The 21572-nt window shown below is 48.0% G+C and overlaps 1 protein-coding gene across 1 annotated transcript in view; it reads right to left on the bottom strand.

The window, feature by feature from the left end:
• Positions 1–21572, bottom strand: part of TTC38 (tetratricopeptide repeat domain 38) — a 693598-nt gene that overhangs the window by 671403 nt on the left and 623 nt on the right. The window lies entirely within an intron of this gene.

Genomic DNA, 21572 nt, shown 5'->3' with positions numbered 1-21572 from the left:
TAAAGGTGGAATCGGAGGACCAATCCGCGGCCCGCATCAAATCCTCTAGACGAGCTCCCGCAGAAAAAGCCTTAGAGGCCATGGCCCCTCTGGCAGAGTGAGCTCCGAAACGTTTGGTATCAATGCCTGCCTCTTGCATGACCCAACGCACCCACCTGGCTATGGTGGGGGAAGAGACCGCATGGTGTGGTTTTCGCAAGGCAATTAACAATTGTCTCTCGCCCGGAGGGCGAACGTCCCAAGTCATATCCTCATAAGCTTTCAGACACTGCACAACACATAGTTTCGGGACATCCACAAAAGCCGGATACGAGATTGTCCTAGAAGCCGACTTTGTGCGGCGACCAATCGTGAAGGTGACACCATCTGGTGAAAATACGCGTGCCGAGACATCCAGAGCACGCACATTCGACACTCTCCGGCAAGACACCAAGCATAGAAGCATAGCCAGTTTCGCCGAGAGTTCCTTGACCGATAGGTACCTGTTTGGCTGCCAGGACAGGAAAAGGTTCAAAACCAAATTGACGTCCCAAAGGACTGAGTACTGGGGCTCTGGTGGTAACGCCAACCGGACGCCCCGCAAAAGTCGGCAAACAAAAGGATGTACTCCGATCGGAGCACCGTCAACTGGGTGGTGTGCCGCAGAAATAGCCGAACGCACAGCATTAATCGTGCGGTAGGCAAAACCACCCACGGCCAATTCCACCAAATAATTCAACACGGGTACGAGTCCCGCGACCAAGGGATCCAAACTCCGTCGAAGACACCAACGCACCCACTTAGACCAAACGGATTTGTAGCGCTTCGACGTACTGACAGCCCAGGCCTTGGATAACAGACCCTCGGCTGATCTCGAAAGGCCCGAGAGCGACCAACGTCTCCTGAAAGCCTCCATGCCATGAGGTGGAGAGAGCCCTGAACGATGAGAGGATGCGGATCCTGATCCGGGTTGAGGAGCAGGTGAGGAAACCGGGGGAGTAGGATTGGAGAATCCCAGGAAAGTTCCAGAAGAACTGGAAACCAGACTTGGTACCTCCAGAGCGGCGTCACCAACACCAGCTCCACTTCCTGCCGGCGAACCTGCGCCGCCGTTCGCATCACCATCGAAAAAGGTGGAAACGCAAAGGGCTTCTCCTTGCTCCAGTCCTGGAGAAACGCGTCCGTGGCCTCTGCCAGCGGGTCCGGTCTCCAACTGAAGAACCTCGGAAGTTGATGATCCAAGCGGGACGCAAACAGGTCCAGTGAGAAAGGGCCCCACAGCCCGTTGAGCCAGCGAAAGACCTGGACATCCAACATCCACAGACTGGAATCCCGGAGATACCTGGAGTGCCAGTCTGCCACCTGGTTGGCCTGACCCGGTAGGTATTCCGCCGTCACTGATACATGATGTTCTAGGCAGTAATCCCAGAACTGTTTTGCCAAATTCGCCAGTGCGCGGGACCTCGCGCCCCCTAGGTGGTTCACATACCGCACTGCTGATACGTTGTCCATTTTCAATAGGACACACGACTTCACAGAGTCCCTGGTCCAGCAGCGTACCGCAAAGGAACCCGCCAGAAGCTCTAGACAGTTGATATGCAACTTCTGTTCCTCCAAGGACCAAGTGCCGCCTGTTGAAAAATCTCCACAGCGCGCTCCCCAACCGACTCTGCTGGCATCGGACTCGATGACGAGGTCCGGGGAAGACCCGAAAATTGCCCGACCATTCCAGGCCTCCATGTGGGTAAGCCACCACAACATCTCTTCTTTGACCTCTTCCGATAGGGGAACCGTTTGGTCGTAAGACACACCTCTGCGTAGGTGGTATGCCTTGAGGCGCTGGAGCGCCCTGTAGTGTAGAGGGCCCGGAAAGATGGCCTGAATCGAGGACGATAGCAGGCCCACCACTCTGGCAATTTGTCGTAACGACGTGTGAGACTTTGAAATTGTCTGTCGCAAGACGTGTTTGATCTTGGACAACTTCCGAGACGGAAGACTCAGGGACGCGTCGATGGAGTCTATGACAAATCCCAAAAATTCTACTTTCTGAGCGGGCACAAGAACCGATTTGTCCCCATTGATGACAAAGCCGAGCTCCTGAAGGAGGTCGACAGTCCGGTCCAGTTGAGAAAGCAAGCTGTGCGGACATTGCGCCATTAGCAAAATGTCGTCCAGATAGACGATCAGGCGAATCCCCTGCGCTCGCAAGAACTCCACCACGGGATGTAACACTTTGGTGAAACACCACGGAGCTGAGGAAAGACCGAACGGAAGGGCCGTGAATTCGAACACCTGATCCCGCCAGAGAAACTGGAGGAAGCGACGGTGAGGAGGATAGATTGGAATCACAAGATAAGCATCCTTGAGATCCAGCCGTACCAACCAATCTCGTGGAAGGAGGATATCTCGAAGGAGATGAATTCCTTCCATTTTGAAATGATGATAGACCAACCACCCATTGAATTCTTTGAGGTTGATCACCGGACGACGGCCACCGCTGGGTTTGTCCACTAAGAAAAGATTGCTGATGAAGCCCGACGGATGCCGAGTTGATTGGCGAACGGCCCTTTTGCGGAGAAGTTCCGCGACCTCTTCGTCTATCAACTGGGCATCGGACACCGAAAAGGTTATAGGGCGCGGGGCGCACACCTGGACAGGCTGATCGTAGAACTCGATGTGAAAACCGCGGATAGTTTGCAGCACCCAAGCATCCGCTGTAAGCTCTACCCATGCCCTCTGAAAGGCCGCTAGTCGGCCGCCAATCTGAATTTGCTCCGCGGGGATTACACTCACCGTGCGTGCTGGAAGCGTTGGAGTTCTTTCTGAAACCTCGACCTCCGAAACGCTGCCCCCTTGTAGGGTAGAAGGAGTTGAAGTTGGCCGAGGTGTTGTACTGCCCTCGCCCGGAGCCTTGCCCTCTGTTACCGGCATTCTGCCCGCCACGGCCGGTCGCGCGGCCCCTACCGCGACCGGCCCCTTGGGAGAAACGCTGATGGAACACGCGTTTGATATTGGCCTGAGCTCTATCAAGGGACGTGAAGGTAGACACGAACTTCCCTAACTCTTTAATGAACGGTTCTCCGAAGAGACCGCCTTGAGCAACTGCTCCTGCTTCCGAAGAGGCCAAGTCTCCCAACTTAGGGTCTAGCTTAATCAGAAAAGACCTCCGCCGTTCGGTGGAAAGGGCGCAGTTGGCATTGCCTAAGAAAACAATCACCCTCTGCGCCCAATTTGACAAGACATCGGGGTCAATGGTGGATCCAGTAACTTTAGCCTCCTCCGCCATGTCTAGGATCTTAGTAATGGGCCCTACTGCGTCGAGCATTTTGTCTTGACACGACCGCCAGGATCGGTCAATGCCCTTACGCGGGTCCTTCATAAACTTTGCTAGAAAAGTCGCCATCTTGGCATCTAAGTCTGGTGTCATGGCAACTTTCCCCTCCAAGGTGGGTCTAGGGCATTCTCCACGGAGGCAACCCCTGGCCTCCTGCTCCAGAGGCTTACGCAGCCGACTAGCCACGAACTTTGCCACCTTGTCGCCCGGGGCCCAGGCTGCGGACCGCGGATGCATGATCTCATCCGGGTCCAGCATACCTGAGCTGTCCCGTGGTAACTCAGTGGCCGAGCTCGAAGGTCGCCAGGAACGCACCGATACCTCATCCCCATCTGAATCCGGGGAATCCCCTGGAGACGAAGGGGCAGTTTCAGTAGCCACCACCGAGGCGGGGACCGCAGGCTGGTCAGGTGGGGACTCAGTCGCCTTTGCCAAAAACGCGTCACGCAGACGCTCAAAGGCACCCTTGTCCACCCCCTGAACACCCTCCGACAACCCCCCTTTGCAGGGTTTCTTAGAAGGAGGGGGGCCCTCACCCGATGGGCCTGGGAAGGCAGAAGGGTTACCTGACTGCGCCTGCGCTAGTTTGGCGCATTCCTCCACTATGCGCGCAGAGAGACGCTCCTCCATAGGGGTCACTACCTCTGTCACGCAGCGGTAGATGGAGCTGTCTCCTGCTTGAAATAACTCCTCATCCTGCAGATAGGATTGAGAATCACCCCCATAGTACTCGTCCTCCATGTCGCCCAAAGCCAGCGCCAAGGGGTTCACACACTACCCACAGTCTGGGTGTTACAGTTATTAGGGCAGACCAGAGGACTGCAACAGTTTTGGTTGCCAGGGACTGGCCAAATTCTGGGTGCACTACTCCCTCAGCGCGCAGACCCACCCCAGGGGGACCAGGTCAGCTGCCTCCCAGCGCGCTGCCACACCAATGTCACAAATTTCCTTCACGAGTGCAGACTAGCCAAAATGGCGTTAGCGCGGTAGGACACCGCAATACAGACCCCCACCGGGGCGTTCAGATATGGGGCCAAAGTGTACAGACCCAAAAAACGGGTGTTCGAGGAGGCAGACTTGAGGGCTCGGCTCCGCGGCGGTTGGTCTCCTCAGCGTGGCTCCTCTGTGAGGAGAACGCGCGCCGGAGACCAACGAGACGCGGCCGCGCCCCCTAGCGGTTGACTGCGCACTGCATCAACAAAGATCGGGAAATAGTCGCGAAGGAAGCGAGACGGCGCTTCCGCGACCTGAACGGGGCTCTGTGAAGAAAAAACACATCAGAGACCCATAGCCCCAATAAACAAACACATTACATGCAGAAATACGTTCAAAGGAATCCCCTAACAGCAAGAAACTGAGAGGGGAGAAAAAACACTTAACTGGCTGCGGAAGCAGCGAAGAAAGAGGAGGAATATGGAGAAAGGACTGCCTATCTATGGATTGTGGACATAGAGGAAGGACTCCGTTTCAGACTGTTGTATTATCGTGATGGGAGTTGTAGTCCCAGAGACATTGTTTTTTCTTGAGTTATGCGACTAAAATGCTTTATTGTTGTTTTTTAAGCATTTTTCTGCATTATGGGCTTTTCTAAGGCTGCTGTGTTTTTCAATTATAATAAATGCGAAGAAAGAAAAGCATAATCTGAGCCTCCGGTCCTGCCATAGAATCACGTTTTGTCTTTTGTACATTAGAATAAGCATTTTTCTGGTCCCAAACAGCCCGTTTCTTTGAATCTGGCTGTTTGCAACCGTAAAGTGCTTTGTACATGTGACCCTTAGTGCCTTGAGACCACAAAAGTGAATTCAATTTGCCAAGTGTTACTGAGAAACTGTAAAACCAATTTTATTGAAGTCTCTGGCAGCTGTGCCAAGTATCATACATCTAGTGTTATAGTAACACATTTTTACGTAATTGCCACATTACTGCAAGGACTAACATTTGTCATGCTAATCAGTTGATGTTAACCAACTGTGTGTTTACCTAAAAAGTGTTTAGCCTGGGTGCCAATAAGTTGCATCCTGCCCCCTGGCTGGCTTAACCAATACTTCTGCCCGGAACTGGACAGTGCCAAAAACAGACCCTAGGAGCTCTATAGCATCATTAGACAACAAACCTCCAAGCCTGTGTCCTCCTCTGTTCAGGCGTTGAAAGATCTATGCGATAAGTTCACCAATTTCTTCAATGATAAGATCACAAAAATCGAACTCTCACTGGACGTCATCGACACGAGCCACACGAAGATCAGCGCGGCTGGGTCACTTGACCTTTCTCCTGGCCCCTCTCCCAACGCCTGGCTTAGTTTCCGTCCTATTCAAGAAACTGAGATAATCAAGTTGATCTCCACCTCCAAACCCTCAGCCCATGTCCTAGACCCTATCCCTCCCCTACTGACCAAAGAATTGAAGCACGCTTTAGCTCCACTCTGGAGCACGATCATAAATAGCTCCCTGAAAAACCGAGTGGTTCCTGACTGCCTCAAAATGGGTCAAGTCCCTCCCCTGTTGAAAAAACCCGGACTAGATGCAACAGATTTGAACAATTATAGACCTGTGTCAAACCTCCCCCTTCTCTCAAAAACTCTAGAAATATGCGTACTACATCAACTAATCCAGCACCTGGACTTTATCAACCTCCTGGACCCCCACCAGTCTGGCTTCAGAAAAGGCTATAGCACAGAAACCGCGATTCTCAACATCATCGACGATATACATGGATCACTAGACTCTGACCAATGCTGCCTCCTCATTCTCCTTGACCTCTTGGCAACATTGGATACTGTTGATCACAAACTCCTCATAAGGGCTCTCCAAGAAAGAGCTGGTCTGGGCGAGGTAGTCCTCAAATGGTTCTCCTCCTTTCTTCACAATCGTACAAAAAATTAAAATCAAAAACTTCACTTCCGACCCCCAGCAAGTCAACAGGGGTGTCCCTCAAGGCTCTGTACTTTCACCATAACTCTTTAACATCTACATGGAACCTATCTCCAAACTACTCAGAAAATCCAACATGCACTTCCATCTCTATGCTGATGATACTCAGATCTATCTGGAAACGGCCTCTCTCAAAGACATACAAAGACTTAACGATGTCTTGAAAGATGTCAAGCATTGGTTGACAAGCAACCATCTGAAACTAAATCCTGATAAGACAGACACTCCTCATCTCGAATAAGGAAGATAACCCTTAAATTGCCGAATGGCTAAAGGCCATCGATGCACTCAGTGGGAATCTCACCCTAGCGACTCTGTCAAATCGCTTGGCATCACTCTAGACCAGAGGTCTTCAAATTTTTTGATGCCGAGACCCCCTTGTAAAACCTTTTTAGGCTTAAGGACCCCCTTCCGACAAAACATTCTAGAAACTGGTACTCCTCATCATAAACAACTATCGACAACCATAAATGCGCCTGTTAGACCTCATCACATCCATCCATCATTCATCCACCCACACTTCCACACATCAATCCATCCTTCATCCATCCACCCTTTCATCCTTCCATCCATACATCCATCCTTCATCCATCCTTTCATCCTTCCATCCATACATCCATCCTTTACCTATCCACCCAACATCCACCCGTCCATCCATCCACCTTTTCACACATCCATCCATCCATCATTCATCCGTTCAACCTTTTATCCATCCATCCATACATCTATCCTTCATCCATCCACCTTTTCATCCTTCCATCCATACATACATCCACCCTTTCATTATTCCATCCATATATCCATCCACCTTTTCATCCATACATCCATCCTTCATCCACCCACCCTTCCATCCATCCATCCACCCATCCACCCATCCATCATTCATCCCCCACCTTTTCACACATCCATCCATCCATCATTCATCCATCCATGCAACCTTTTATCCATCCATACATCCATCCTTCATCCATCCATCCTTTCATCCATCCATTCACCCATCACTCATCCACCCACCTTTTCACAAATCCATCCATCATTCATCCATGCAACCTTTTATCCATCCATACATCCATCCCTCATCCATCTACCCTCTCATCCTTCCATCCACCTTTTCATCCATCCATCCACCCACCTTTTCACACATCCATCCTTCATCCATCCATCCTTTCATCTTTACATCCATCCATCCATCCTTCATCCTTCTTTCCTTCCATCCATACACCCATCCACCCACCCTTTCATCCTTCCATCCATACATACATCCTTCATCCATCCACCCTTTCATCCATCCATCCATCCTCCATCCACCCACCCACCTTTTCACACATCCATCCATCCTTCATCCATTCATCCACCCTTTCATCTTTACACTCATCATTCATCCACCCACCTTTTCACACATCAGTCCACTCTTTCATCCTTCCATCCATCCGTCCATCCATACAGCCATCCACCCTTTCATCCATCCATACATCCTTCATCCGTCCACCCTTTCGTCTATCCATCCATCCACCCATCATTCATTCACCCACCTTGTCTGTGCCTCTCTCATGGGGGGTCAGTATCTCTCTGCGTCGTCTTCCTTCTTCTTCCTCTCTCATGGGAGGGCATCTCTGTGCCTCCCTGCTTGGGGGGGTCGGGGGGGGGGCGACAGGCTGTATAAACGTCTCACCGTGCAGGCACCAGGTATGAGGGCTCGTGGGACTTGAACCAATGATTGTAATGTCCTTCTGCTGTTTACTGTGTGTTTGTAAAGCGCTCAGATACCTATGGGTTAAACTAGCGCTATATAAAACAAACGTTAAAAAGAAAAATAAACCCACATCTAAGTCTATTGAACTCAAAGGGCTACAGCCTTCTCCCCCAGCCTCCCCCCCCCCCAGCTCGTGTATGTGAGCCTGGCTCAAACAGCTTGGACACACACAAAGGCACACCAGAGTACTTCACAGGTCTTTGAAAGACCTTTACTTGTTGATGAGGAGTTGATGTTTTTCACACCTCGGTGTGAATTAGGCCGTGAGCACCCTCGATCAGCCCGACCCCAGGAACTGCAGAATCTGCGACCCCCTTCCCAGGACTCCACGACCCCCCTGGGGGTCGCGCCCCACAGATTGAAGACCTCTGCTCTAGACCCAAAACTGAACATGACGAGACACATTAAGAACTCGGCCAAAAGTGCGTTCCTTAACCTGAGACTACTGAATAAAATAAAACCCTACATTCCATCTAACGATCTCAAACAGGCCACCCAATATCTGGTACTGTCAAGACTGTATTATGGAAACGCAGTCCTCTCACGAATCCCAAAATCACATCTGGCTCCCACCAAAACAAAGCTTCATGCGGCGGCCAGAATGATCACCGGTATCAAGAAATTCAATCATATCTCCCCTGCACTCAAGGAACTTAAGTGGCTTCCAGTGGAAATGTGGATTAGCTTCAGAACAGCCTGCCTCACCCACAAAGCCCTTCACACCGGCAAACCTGAGTACTTGGCGAAAAAACTCATAAAAGCTGGCCAGTCCAGGAACCTGAGGAGCTCAAACTCCCTTCTACTCATCCCACCGAAAACTAGAATAAAAAAAACTGCAGATCCATCTTTCACCGGAAGCGCTCCCAAAATTTGGAACTCCATTCCCCCTCACATCAGAACCATTACCTCTTTTGTAGAATTCAAAAGCCAACTTAAAACTCTGTTCCTCAACCGCTCCCTAGGTAATGGATAACGTGGGGCTAATAGCAAACATCAACCTCTGCTCGAGCTCTAAGACTCCGAAGAACCTGGAAAGCAAAAATGTCCTAAACTACAATGTGCCGCTCTTTTATTTGCCCGCCTCTGTTGATATGTTTCTCCTCTATATTGTATCTGATGATGATCGGTTCTGTACCTAATGTAAAGCGCTCCGATACCCCTGGGTCTTGCCAGCGCTATAGAAAACTTCTTAAATAAAAGACAAAATGCTGACACATCTCTTGTCCATCATGGGATTATCCTTCCCATGCAACTCCAGGTTTGGGATACATTGCGGCTTCCCTGCTGACTAACATTTCCATTGGAGGCTGGTGCTGACAAGTGATAATAGGACTCACTTTTGATGCTTCCTGGGCAATTTAAACCAGAGAGGCATCTGGCCTCAACTATGAAGAGAAACAGAAGAGACTTCCACAGGTAAGTCAGAACATCTTAATGGCCACCATGCGTCCTTAGTGGCTTGACCTAATTGTAGTGTCCCTCTGGACACGCTCTAGTGTCTCAGTAGGCTCTTGCTTTACTAGCCACTCCGAGTACTGAACACACACACTCTGCCCATCAAACACAGGCGTCAGTGTGATGTGGGCATGCTAACAAAAGGGCCCAAGTGCACGTGCTTGTGGCAAATTAACCAAGTATCATCCAGTGTCTGTGTCCATCATTTTAATAGCATGGGTGCCTAGGGCCCAAAACTACAATGGCGATGAGTGGGCCTTACCTCACGTTTGAGCAAGCAGCCGCCTCGCAGCTCCTCGCAGGAAGAAGAGTAACCAGTGCATGAGGCACCGCTACTATCCCCTGAGTCCAGAGATATCTACAAAAAGGACTAAAACTATATCATAATGCATGCGCTACTGCTAGGGCCAGCCATCTAGCCACAACTATCTCGGAGGCCACTAATAAACGGTAAACGCTTTTTGCTCTGGTCAAAGAGCTTGCAGGTTCCGAAACTACAGCAAAACTGGTCCCCCCTGAGCAGCTAACAATGTGACGAACTAGCCCAATTTTTCACACAAAAAATAGAAAACATCTATCGGGACATAGCTAAATATCACTGTAACCTGCCCCAGCTTTTACAATCTCCTACATTGAACAGCCCTAGCTGTTTAACATCTCCTCAACTGGCTCGTACTCAGGTATCCCTGAATGCATGGCCACATCTCAGTCAGAAGACCTTAACCAATATTCTAGGCAATCCGAAATCGGGTTCACCGAATGATTCACTTCCCATTCCAATACTAAAACAACTTAGCATCCCCCAACTTTCCATGATCTGCAAAACCCTTAATCTCTACTTGCAAGACGCTACTGTTCCGGCCAGCTGGAAGCATGCCATGGTGTCACCTCTTTTGAAAAAACCCACGGCCGACCCAAACGTCCTTTCAAACTTCCGTCCCATTTCTTTGTTACCAGCCTTCTCTAAGATTCTTGAGAGGCACATTCATTTCCATCTCGCCCACTTCACTGAGGCCAATCAAATATTACATTCTTCACAATCTGGATTATGTCCTGGTTTTTCCACCGAAACAACTCTGTTGGGAGTTAAGGAGAACTTATGCCAGCTCTTAGACAGAGGAGAAACAGTGGCATTGATTCTACTTGATCTCAGTGCCGCATTTGATACCATCTCCCACACCATACTCATAGAGACATTAGCCTCTGTGGGTATTGGCGGCTCTGCTCTGAGCTGTCTGGTCTCCTTTCTCTCTCACAGTACGTTTCAAATTTTTTCCAACAAGTCAACTTCCAAAACTCATGCATCTAAGAAGGCCTCACGCTTTTCACCTATGCCGACGATTCCCAGATTGCATTCTCCCTCTCTAACACTGGCCAGGGTTCTACATCTCTCCTGCAGTCGGGTCTGAGGAAAATTGCCAGCTGGATGAATCTCAATTTTTTTGAAATTGAACGGTGATAAACCCGAGGTTTTAATCCTGGGACAAAAACAAGATCTTTGGTGCTCTAAGCACTGGCCTTCCGAGATGGGTCTCCTCCCTTTCCCATCAGATCATGTGCGAAGCTTAGGTTTTAACGTTGACAACGCTCTGACAATGCAACATCAAGTAAACAAGGTTACGGCCACCTGCTTCACTATACTGCGATGGCTTAAGAAAATTATCTGGATGCTACCATGTGACACCCAAAAATCCGTAGGCCATGCCCTCATAACTTCTCGGCTGGATTACCGGAATGTTCTCTACCTTGGGGTGAACAAGGCAGTGACAAGAAGTCTACAACTAGTTCAAAATGCCGCCGCAAGATTGCTGTGTAAAATTCCCAGATCTAGCCACATTAAAGGACCCCTCCGTGATCTACACTGGCTCAGGGTTAAGAGCCGTATTAAATTCAAAACCCTGAGCTACATGTTCAAGATCAAAGCCGGCTCAGCTCCCCTGTACCTGCAATCCCTTGTCCATACCTGCATACTTTCACGCAATCTGAGATCCTCGGTCTTGGCCTACTTCACTGTGCCCAGAATTAGACTCACTAGAATGGGAGGCAGGTCTTTTGCTCACTTAGGCCCTATCCTTTGGAACTCATTGCCCCTGAATATCCGTACCGAAACCAACTATGTTCGCTTTCGCAGAGCCATTAAGACCTGGCTTTTTAATCAATAAACTCCAGTAGCTGATGTATTGGTGACCCTTAAGTAACTTGCCTGTCTAGCGCCGGGAAACCTTTTTTCGGTAGCTGTCGCGCTTAATAAGCTTAAATAATAAATAAATAAATAAAATATCGCTTGCCCAGGAAGAAGATGGCATGCATTGTTGCTGGCATGCATCACTGCTCATCTGTCTGATGAGAGATGTTGTGAACTGTGCAGTGCAGGAAAGAGACATGGCGGCCTGCTGAGTAGCGCTCCGTGGCCCATGCAAGTAGCTGAATGATGGTGAGGCACTCTGCCAGCAAGGGGGCTGAGCCCGCACAAGATCTGAAAGTCAGGACAGTCACTGCCTGCATCGCCCTACCACTCTATAGCAGCACAGAGCCAGCAGAGCTCCTGTAACCTCACCTCTCACTGCACAGGGCATGTGCTGCACCTCACCAACCTGCAACACAAGCAAGAAGTACGGCGACATTGCCCACAACGAAAAGCATGAACCAAGGATGCACCTGCCCTGAGTAAGCTCCTTCTGCGCCCGGAAGAGCCCGCTGACGCTCTTAGGCCTAAGAAGTCTTTGGTGGAAGCTAGGAGTGCCCCGATGCCCCTCACAAAGCAGTGAGAAAGCCAGCAGCACAGCCACCCACCTGGCCTGAAGAGCACCATGAGGTAAGTTGAAAATAGAACCGGCGTGCAACGGGACAAGATGTATGCTCCTCCAACCTGCAGCAGTGCCAGTCAATGGATCTGCCTGCCACTATCTGTCCCATCGAGCAAAAAGGAGGGAGAAGCACCCTCCCAACTATGCACATTCAGATCCCCAGCGAGACCCAAGCAAGGGCGACTCCCCCTTGTGGTCCCTTCCAGGCCTGTGTATGAGGTGCCTGCAGGCTGCTGCAGCTACCATGCTTGTAGTAATTAAAAAGGTCCAGAGAATTCTTGGTGGTTGAAGTCGTCGTTTAATCCAAAGTAATTCACCCACGACAAATGTGTCCTCTCTGGCCGGAGTTCACTCAGTAACTGGAGTCACTGAGCGAACTTCGAGCCAAGAACTCTCTGAGGCATTCAAAGGAATACAGGCTCTTAAAGAGACACAGAATAACATTCACATAACAATTCACATAATAATTAAAACAACATTAAATGCCAATCTATTACATCACCTTTCCCCCTATCAGAACAAATAAACAATTAATAACACATTCCCCTAATACCTAACAAAATCGTTAAACCTAACAGGAGCCTTTATTGCCTTACCATTCCAGTTGAAAGAAGTAGAGATGGAAGGCTGAATGAAAGTAGTAGCATCTGAACCCAAGGGAGTGGAAGGTTGACTGGAAACTGAAGTATCAGAAGTGAAAGCATTCATATCCGCCCCTCCAGTACTAGATGCTAACAAGTGAGACCAACCACAATTATCCACAACCCCTCTATCTTTGTGTCTGTTAACCACTAATGCTTGATTTTCGGACATTTTAACCAGCTGCCTCACACTCCACCAACCTTTCTTCCCTAAGAAAACTGCACCTTTACTAATTTTAACTACTTGCACAGGCCTACAAAAAACAGAATTTCTTTTTGAAACTCTAAAAGGTTTCTTTATCATCATCCATTCCCCGGCCACAATACCTTGTGAAACAGTGCACCTCTTTCCATCAATTTTTTTTTCATAATCTCTTGTTTTTGCCTGACCACTTCCGCTAATTTTTCATTTTCTCTCACCGCCCCCGTACCAGGGCATTTTTTGTCTAACCAAGCCGGAAACGGTGATGAATGGACCTTCCTTCCTCAAAGCAACTCAAAAGGGGTAACCCCTGTAGTGCAATGCGAAGACGTGTTATAATTCCAAACTTTCACTTCAATAAAGGTCCCTACCAACCTGAACCCACAGCCATTTGAATACCCTGTTTCATCACTTTATTGCCACGCTCCACCAGACCATTAGAGGCTGGAGAATAGAGCGCCACCCTGAGTTGTTTGATATCTTGAGACTTCAAGAATTTACAAATTTTCTCCGAAACAAAGTGAGTACCATTGTCAGTCACCCACAATTTAGGGGCCCCCTCCAACATGAAGAGCTTCCTTAAAAATATAATTGTGTTATCGGAATTAGGAGCATCCACAAATTTATAATATAACCACTTCGAAAAGTAGTCCACTGCCAAGATCAAAAATCTCATATTATCTGGCAAGACACTATAAGGTCCCGAGAAATTTAAACCTACCTTTTCCCAAGCTGAATCTTGAAAAACTGTGGGATGTAAAGGTACACTAGGCAATTTCCAGTGTTTATCCGAAAGCAAACACTCATCACAATTATCCACAATTGACCTTACCTGTGAATCCAAACCAGGCCACCAGTAATGCAATGTTATCCTCATACAAGCCTTTGACACTCCTAAGTGACCTATATGAGCCAACCTAATAATCTCTTTCCTTAACTCAGATGGAGGAACCACTTTGTCCCCTCGTAAAAGGACGTTGTCTTTTACAGACAATTCCTTCGCCACTTGAGCCATAGTTCTTAGATCACTCGACAAATTCCTCACATCCGGCCATCTCCCAGACGCAAACTCCATGGCCTCAGACAAAATTACATCCTTCTCACTTGCACTTATCCAATCATTTTCCGAAACTGAAAGCTTAACTTCATCAGTGGCATCTACCCAAGTCACACATTCCACATCATCTTCCACTAAATCATCTCCTTCCTCCTTATCCAGTGACATCGTAGAAAAAACAATCGGCTCGGAAATTACTTCCTCCAGAAATGTGTCTCAACTCAGAATTGTATTCCTGCAGCTTCGAATCCAACCTTGTCAATCTAGGAGATAAATTATTGTTCCCAGACACCTTACTAAAAATAAAAGAGAGGCTTGTGATCTGACAACATGATGAACCTCCTACCCCAGACGTACATTTTAAACTTCTGGGCTGCCCACACACAGGCTAAAGCCTCCCGCTCTATGGTGCTGTAACGTTCTCATACTCCTTTAATGACCTTGTAGCAAATGCTATTGTTTTTTCCACCCCATTTACCTCCTACCTCAACACTGGGCCTAATCCACTCATACTCACATCCACTGCGATCGTAGAAAAACACTCATCACTAAACGCATGCAGTGGATGAGCTGCTATAATCAACTCTTTTACTTTCTCAAAAATCCCTTCCAAATCAGTTGACCATACACATTTTTTACCTTTCTTTAAAAAGCACTCTAAGAGGTTCTACCACTTGAGCATTATTACTCACATATATGTCATAATATTCCGCTAGCCCTAGAAATGAGCACAGAGAATCCTTATACGTGGGGGCTTTTGCCTCCTTCAAAGCTTTAATTACTGAAAACTTTGGTTTGATACCAGCCTGTGATATAGTGTGTCCAGGATATTCCAGTTCATGTACACCAAACATACATTTATCTTCTCTAATAGTCATTCCACGTTCCCCTAATAAAGAAAGGACTTTCCTCAACAAAACGTGTTCATCCAAGCTATCTGCAAAAATTAGGATATCATCCAGATAAGCCTGGACCCCCTTCAAATCCTTCAATATAGTATTATCAACCTTTGGAATACACTGGCCGCTGATGCCAAACCGAAGGGGAGTCTCAAAAATGTGAACGCCCCAAACGGAGTGACGAAAGTGGTCAATTCCTGAGAGTCTCTGGTCAATGGGACTTGATGGTACGCGGATTTCAGGTCTATTAAAGAGAACCATTTCGCCCCCCCACAAATTTGCCAACAACTCCTGAATTTTGGGAAGGGGATGGCAATCCACCTTAATGTTCTTGTTCAAACCCCTGAGGTCTGCACACAACCTAATTTCGTTATTCTTTTTCCATGCGACCACAATTGGGGCAACCTATTGAGATGATTCTGTGGGTTGAATAATTTCCTGTTCACACAAATCTAGCATTTTGTTCAGTTCAGACCTTACGTTGAACGGTACATTACGAACCTTGTGTGCTATAGGTGAAGCATTAGGAAGAAGTCTGATTTTATGTTCCACTCCCTTTACTAGACCCACCTTGTTGCTAAAAACCCCTTTAAATTCTTTCATTAAATCACCACGATCAATCATCATATCCTCAATGCAACAAATAGGTAAATCTCTTACTCTTATTGGGTCTTTCTCTCCCATAACCAAATACAACCCCATTCTGGCGAGGTCCTTCCATCCTACAATATTTTTAATTTTTATTGCCACGTATATCTTCGTACATATGGACCTCTCCAAAATGTCCACAGTATCCATTAAGAACCCCAGTATATCAATATCTTTTTGCCCCAAAAGCTTTAGGGTTCACATCAGTTTCCAAAAGTACCATTTCTTTGCCCCACTTCTCATAGAACGTAGAATCCCAAAGGATCATGATGGGCGATCCGGAATCTGCCATCACTTGTAGCTGAACTCCGTCGATAGCTGCAGAACATAAAGGACCTTTAATTTCTTCTCCTTCCATGTCTAAAGTTAAAAGAAGATTGTCCATGGATTCAGAACAATCATCCCAATCCACATTATTAATTTTGATACTCTTTTTTTTTTTAAATCTACACACTTTTTGGAAATGTTCCACTCTTTTACAAACGGAACAACGTTTACCCAAAGCAGGGCAGCCTTTAAAATTACCAATGTGAAATTTTAAAACCACATCTGAAACAAAAGTTTTGACCTTTACCCAGAGGAAATATGGCTTTATCCTTGTTACCCACAGCATACAAACGTTCTTCCTCACTCCCATCGGACACTAGACTGACTTTACGATTTGAATCAGAGGATATTGCTTTAGTAGATAAAACTGACCTTTCAATGCTTAACGCTAAATCAATCACCTCTGACAAAGAGGGATTTTTACAGCTAAGTATTCTTTCTTTAAATTTTAGCAGAAGCACAGTTAAACACCAACTGGTCTCTAATATAATTATCCAAGAGTGGACCAAAATCGCATGAAATAGCCAGAACTCTTAAAGCAGCCATGTACTCCTCTATTTTCTCATCCTCCTTCAGTTTTCTTTTGTAAAAATTATGCCTTTCAAGCATAATATTCGGAGACTCATCAAATTGTTTTTTTAATCTAGCTAACGCTTCAAGATACACATTCCATTGCCTGTCCCCTGACTGACCTACAGGAGGAGGAATAGGAGTAAGGCTGTTTAAAATAAGTTGAGCAGCAAGTCCTAAACTGCCGAATAATAATGGAAATTTGCGAGGTATAGTCAATGGCATCAATGGCTACCAAATGATTCTGAAATAATCCTAACCACTCAGACCATAAAACAGTCGGTTTACTAGGTTTATCCAGAAAGAGTGGAGGTTGGGTGATCTCTTTCACAGAAGACATAATAATCCTGTAAAACCCACTCCTAACTAGTTAATCCAACACAAAATGTCTCAGCTGAACAAAAGAGAGCAAAGAAGAAAAATAAAAAAATATAATAACCAGAGTCTTGTTGCGGTAGTTTTCCGAATGATGGAAGCAAAGAAAGTCAATTACATATTGCCTTGAGCGTGTGTCAAAGAACCAGTTACCTTAAGTATGTGAGAATAAAATCTCAAAACAATAACTCCAACCGATAAATTAGAACTTCATTGTCCAAACGAAAATAATCGTAAGCGAACCGCTAGATGACTCGCAGCGTGTAAAGAAACACGTCTTCCGTGCGTTCCCCAAAGCGTCCTACGTCACACTCACAGGCGGAACTTCCTGAAATGCGCAGCCGGGAGGTTCACAGCGCGTAAATCAACTTAGAAGCTGCGAGCGTCTTGTAACAGCGTCCTGCGTCACACAGCTGCCCATAATTCCTTGCGAGAGCAACGTCACACAGTAAGACGGACCGCTTCGAAATCCCTAAGCTTACGGGTTCTGGAAGCTGAGGAGCACACCGACAGAACGTGCCGGTAAGAAAAAAAAAACGTTGGACACTCGTTTAAAAAATGCACGAAGTCCAAATCGCCACCTTGGAACCTCTTCGCGACTAACAAAACAAAAAAAATGCTTCCAAAAATCAAAGAGGACACAAACATCCAAAGGACAGTAGAGCAAAAAGTCTTGACAAGATCGCTCAGCTCCAGTAGCTCATCCAAACATTAACTTCACTCTTTTACAAGTAGTGTTACTCAAGCAGCGACACCCCAAAACATAATCCTACCGTAACTCGACGAACTCCGAATGTAAAACAACGAATTGCTGATACCGATGTAGGAAAAGGTGAGTTACGCCAACCTCACTTTGTAACAATTTTGACTTGCAAGAGTAAAAAAATAATCAAGCATGGGTAGGTGGGTGAGTAATGATCCCAATCGTCGCCAATCTGTAGTAATTAAAAAGGTCCACAGAATTCTTGGTGGTTGAAGAAGTTGTTTAATCCAAAGTAATTCACCCACGACAAAGGGTGTCCTCTATGGCCGGAGTTCACTCAGTAACTGGAGTCACTGAGCGAACCTCGAACCAAGAACACTCTGAGCCATTCAAAGGAATACCGGCTCTTAAAGAGACACAGAATAACATTCACAGAACGATTCACATAATAATTAAAACATTAAATGCCAAGCTATATTACACTGCTGGTCCCAGTCAGCAGGAAGAAAGTTGAGGTGAAATTGTGTGGCCTGGAAGGGACCTTTAATGATGCAGGCCCTGACAAGGCACAGTAGAGGCTGCCCCGCCCTTGTCAACATTTGTGTCCTTACCTGCTAGTGAACCAGCATTCATCGCTTTGTGCTGCCAGCCCTGCAGCCGCCGATGCTCCCAGCGTGGGCCGCGTGCCCCTTACCTGCACCTGACTCGCCAGTGCTGCACATGGCAACAGCATGGCTGCCTCAGGCTCTGGAAGCAGCCGCAGTGCCACATAGTGGCGCCTTATTGCACCGCACCTGACCAAAGCCCCGCACTGGCATCCACACATTTTCAAATATTAGTCAAGCTGCCCTGCCTAACGCAAACCCTGCAAGGCCCCCTACGGCCTCTGGAAGCATCTGCAGCGCGACCTGGTGGCCACTGTGCCACACCGCACCCTGTGCAGCCACGGCATCCCCATATGTCAAATGAAGCCAAAGCCAAGTACGGGCAGGAGGAGCACTGCAACACAACGAAAGCCAGTACTCACCTCGCACCGGACTCAGCAGCACCCGCAGATAGGAACCTGCGTCTCCTGTGTATTGCGAGGCCTGCAGCGCCAAGAAATCTGCAGCGGCCTCATGAAGTAACTCTATTGTCATCTAGAGGTCTCTCACGGCACCGCACCACGTCCCTGTCAGGGCCAAGACTTTAAGGAGGGCATGCCACACTTTCAGCCGGCATTAGCAAGGAGTTTACAGACTTTCCCCACCAGATCCAGGTACCTGCTGCGCTGAAAGCAGTTTCCCACTAGAGTGAGGAAAGTCTAAGATGGACAAGAAGAGTGGCACGCAATCCTCCTAGCTGCTGTCCTCCACCTCTGCAAGAAAAGAAAAGCAAGCATACAGGTAGCCAGCCAAGGGCACCCTTCAAGAGACTATGTTGCGGACAGAGAGAGCCTGGTTGTGTGTCAGGCACCAAGCACTCCCCTAGAGAAGAGAGGGGAGTAAAGGCCTAGTGTGGACTGAACGTAGCAAGACAGTATCTACATTTCAACTGTGGAAGCACAGCCCCACAGTGGGCCAAAGACAGCACAGAGTCTCTTGCCCCACACTGCCTCAATACGGAGTCTCCAGTGGCCCAATACAGGCAAGATGAGAGTCACACACTCCCAGTGGCAAGCTGCCACCAGAGCATGTGCAGAGAAGACATGCGACATGTGGCCGGACACCACATAAAACTGCAAGCAAGAAGGAGCATGTCACAACGGTACATTGTGAACAAAAAAAGAAGAAAGAAAGGAGTGTGACCAGATCAGTTGCAATGAAGAATCGGATAGAACATAGATGCACAAGATCACGGGGTGAATAGACTGAAGACCCGGCTACTACTGGAGAGTGTCCCACAGACGCAAGCCAACCACTGAGGGGGAGCGATGTCCCTTGCGACAGTATAGAGGGAGAACCAGACATAAGCAGTCAGCAAGCGAAACTGCGTTTCTACTCCTCGCTTCCCAGTGCAACCATCAGTTCCCAAGCATTAGCTGCTCGAGACATATGACAACCCTCATCACAATCGCAGATGCCAAGGGAGAAGAACGAGAACTCATACCACCATAAGAGTGCACCCGCAGACAAAAGACAGCTACCAAGGCAGAGCGACATCCCTGAAGATCGCTCAACAGGAGAACCACATTGAAGCCGCCAGAAAGCGCAAACTGTGTCTCTCCCCCTAAGCTTCCCAGTGGGACCATTAGTTCCTGACAGTCGGCAGTTTAAGTCAGACGACATCCCTGCTCGCGACAGCACATGCCACAGGTGAAGAACAGCAGCAGCAAAGACAACAAGCTAATGGGTTGTCAAGTCCCTCCAGTCATCCTTCACTCCAGGCGAATCATCATCACCTGTCACACAGGTCTAATGGCAACCACATCATCCCTGCAACATGCATCACCCAATCCAACGAAGGAGCAAGTCATCACTAGGGTGGAGTCTTACACCCAGAGACCAAATGGCCAGCACATATGGCATTCTGTCCTGTTGGTAAGCACACCGACCATTGTGTCACCTATCCTGCGGTTGCTGGAACAACGTCGTCGGATTCTGTCAGTGATCCTGCAGCGGACCCCAGGCGGCCCACAAGCAGCCCGTGGTAGGTGGCAGCCACACAAAATGGTCTCAAGGGTATTCCTGCACAAAGGGATCCTGATACAAGAGATGACCTGGAAGCGGCTCCACCAACAAGGTACCAGGAGGCACCGAGGATTCGGCAGGATAACGTCCCGAGTATTGTTTAGACCATCCCAATTCGAGCAAGACTGGTCATCACAGTGCCCAGATACCTTACACCAACTGAGAGCACAGAATAAGGCTAGCACCCCACTACATCTTTTATGCACCAATGGGTATTCCCATATAGGACAAGGCCTGTAGCGGGACTCCACTGAGGCTCCTGATGCACCATGTCTGAGCTGTCTGACATCAACTGCATCACCGCAAGAGCACACAAGCCCATCCAACAGTGTATAAGTGGACACTGATCAAATGGAAAGACCACCAATGAATCCGGACTCCGTCTACACCTCGTTCGTGGCCAGTGATGACTGTTTAAATTATAGATATGTGCCGAGATGCCTGGGTGCTGCCAGCTGCATCTGTACACCTTTGTCCTGCGTACTGCCTCTCGAGGCAGAAAGACTAAATGGTGTCTTGTGGGCATTGTTGGGTTTCCATAGGTTGAACTTGTTTTGGTTTGAATAAAGTTAGGAAAGAGTGTATTGTCCTGCTGGACATGTTCCAGTGTCTCAGCAGGTTCTAGCTTTACCAGCCACTCCCTCGAAGACTGAACACACACACACACCCCACACCCATCCAACAAAGGTGTCGCGAGCAGAGGTGTAACTAGAGCCAAATTTCAGGGGGGGGGGGGCTAATTCTCCCAGCAATAGGTAGAGTGGAGATGCAGGGGCTCTATGAAGGGGTGAAAAAACAACAAAGCCTCATTGACAAGCAAATGGTGTTTTAAATATCTATGAAGTACTCAGTGCTGCTGTGTGTGCAGTGCCCTGGCCGCTGTCTCAACCCAGGCTGCCACACACGATGTTAGGGAGGGTGCTGAAGCCCTTTGAGCCCAATGGGCGTTGCGGGCCTGGTCAAGAGTGATGTGGGCCTGCTAATAAAAGAGCCCTACGAGGTGCACATCTAATTGCCTCTCGAGGCTTTCCCGCTATTCCTGCCATATGACCCAAACCAGGAGGTATAATTCTTTAAACAGTGCCAGTCACTATAACACGGTTAAGAGGACTACCGCGCTGAAACGTAAGTGGCACAACTGCTGTCATTTAGTGAGAAGGTTTTCACAAATAACCCACCAAAATTGTTTGTAGTGAGTGTTTCTCCATCTTTGGGCCAACCAC

Source organism: Lissotriton vulgaris, chromosome 1_2, assembly GCF_964263255.1.
Source record: "Lissotriton vulgaris chromosome 1_2, aLisVul1.2, whole genome shotgun sequence".
Lineage (NCBI taxonomy): Eukaryota > Metazoa > Chordata > Amphibia > Caudata > Salamandridae > Lissotriton > Lissotriton vulgaris.
The sequence above is the reverse complement of the archived record's forward strand: the minus strand, read 5'-3'. Positions and strand labels throughout refer to the sequence as shown.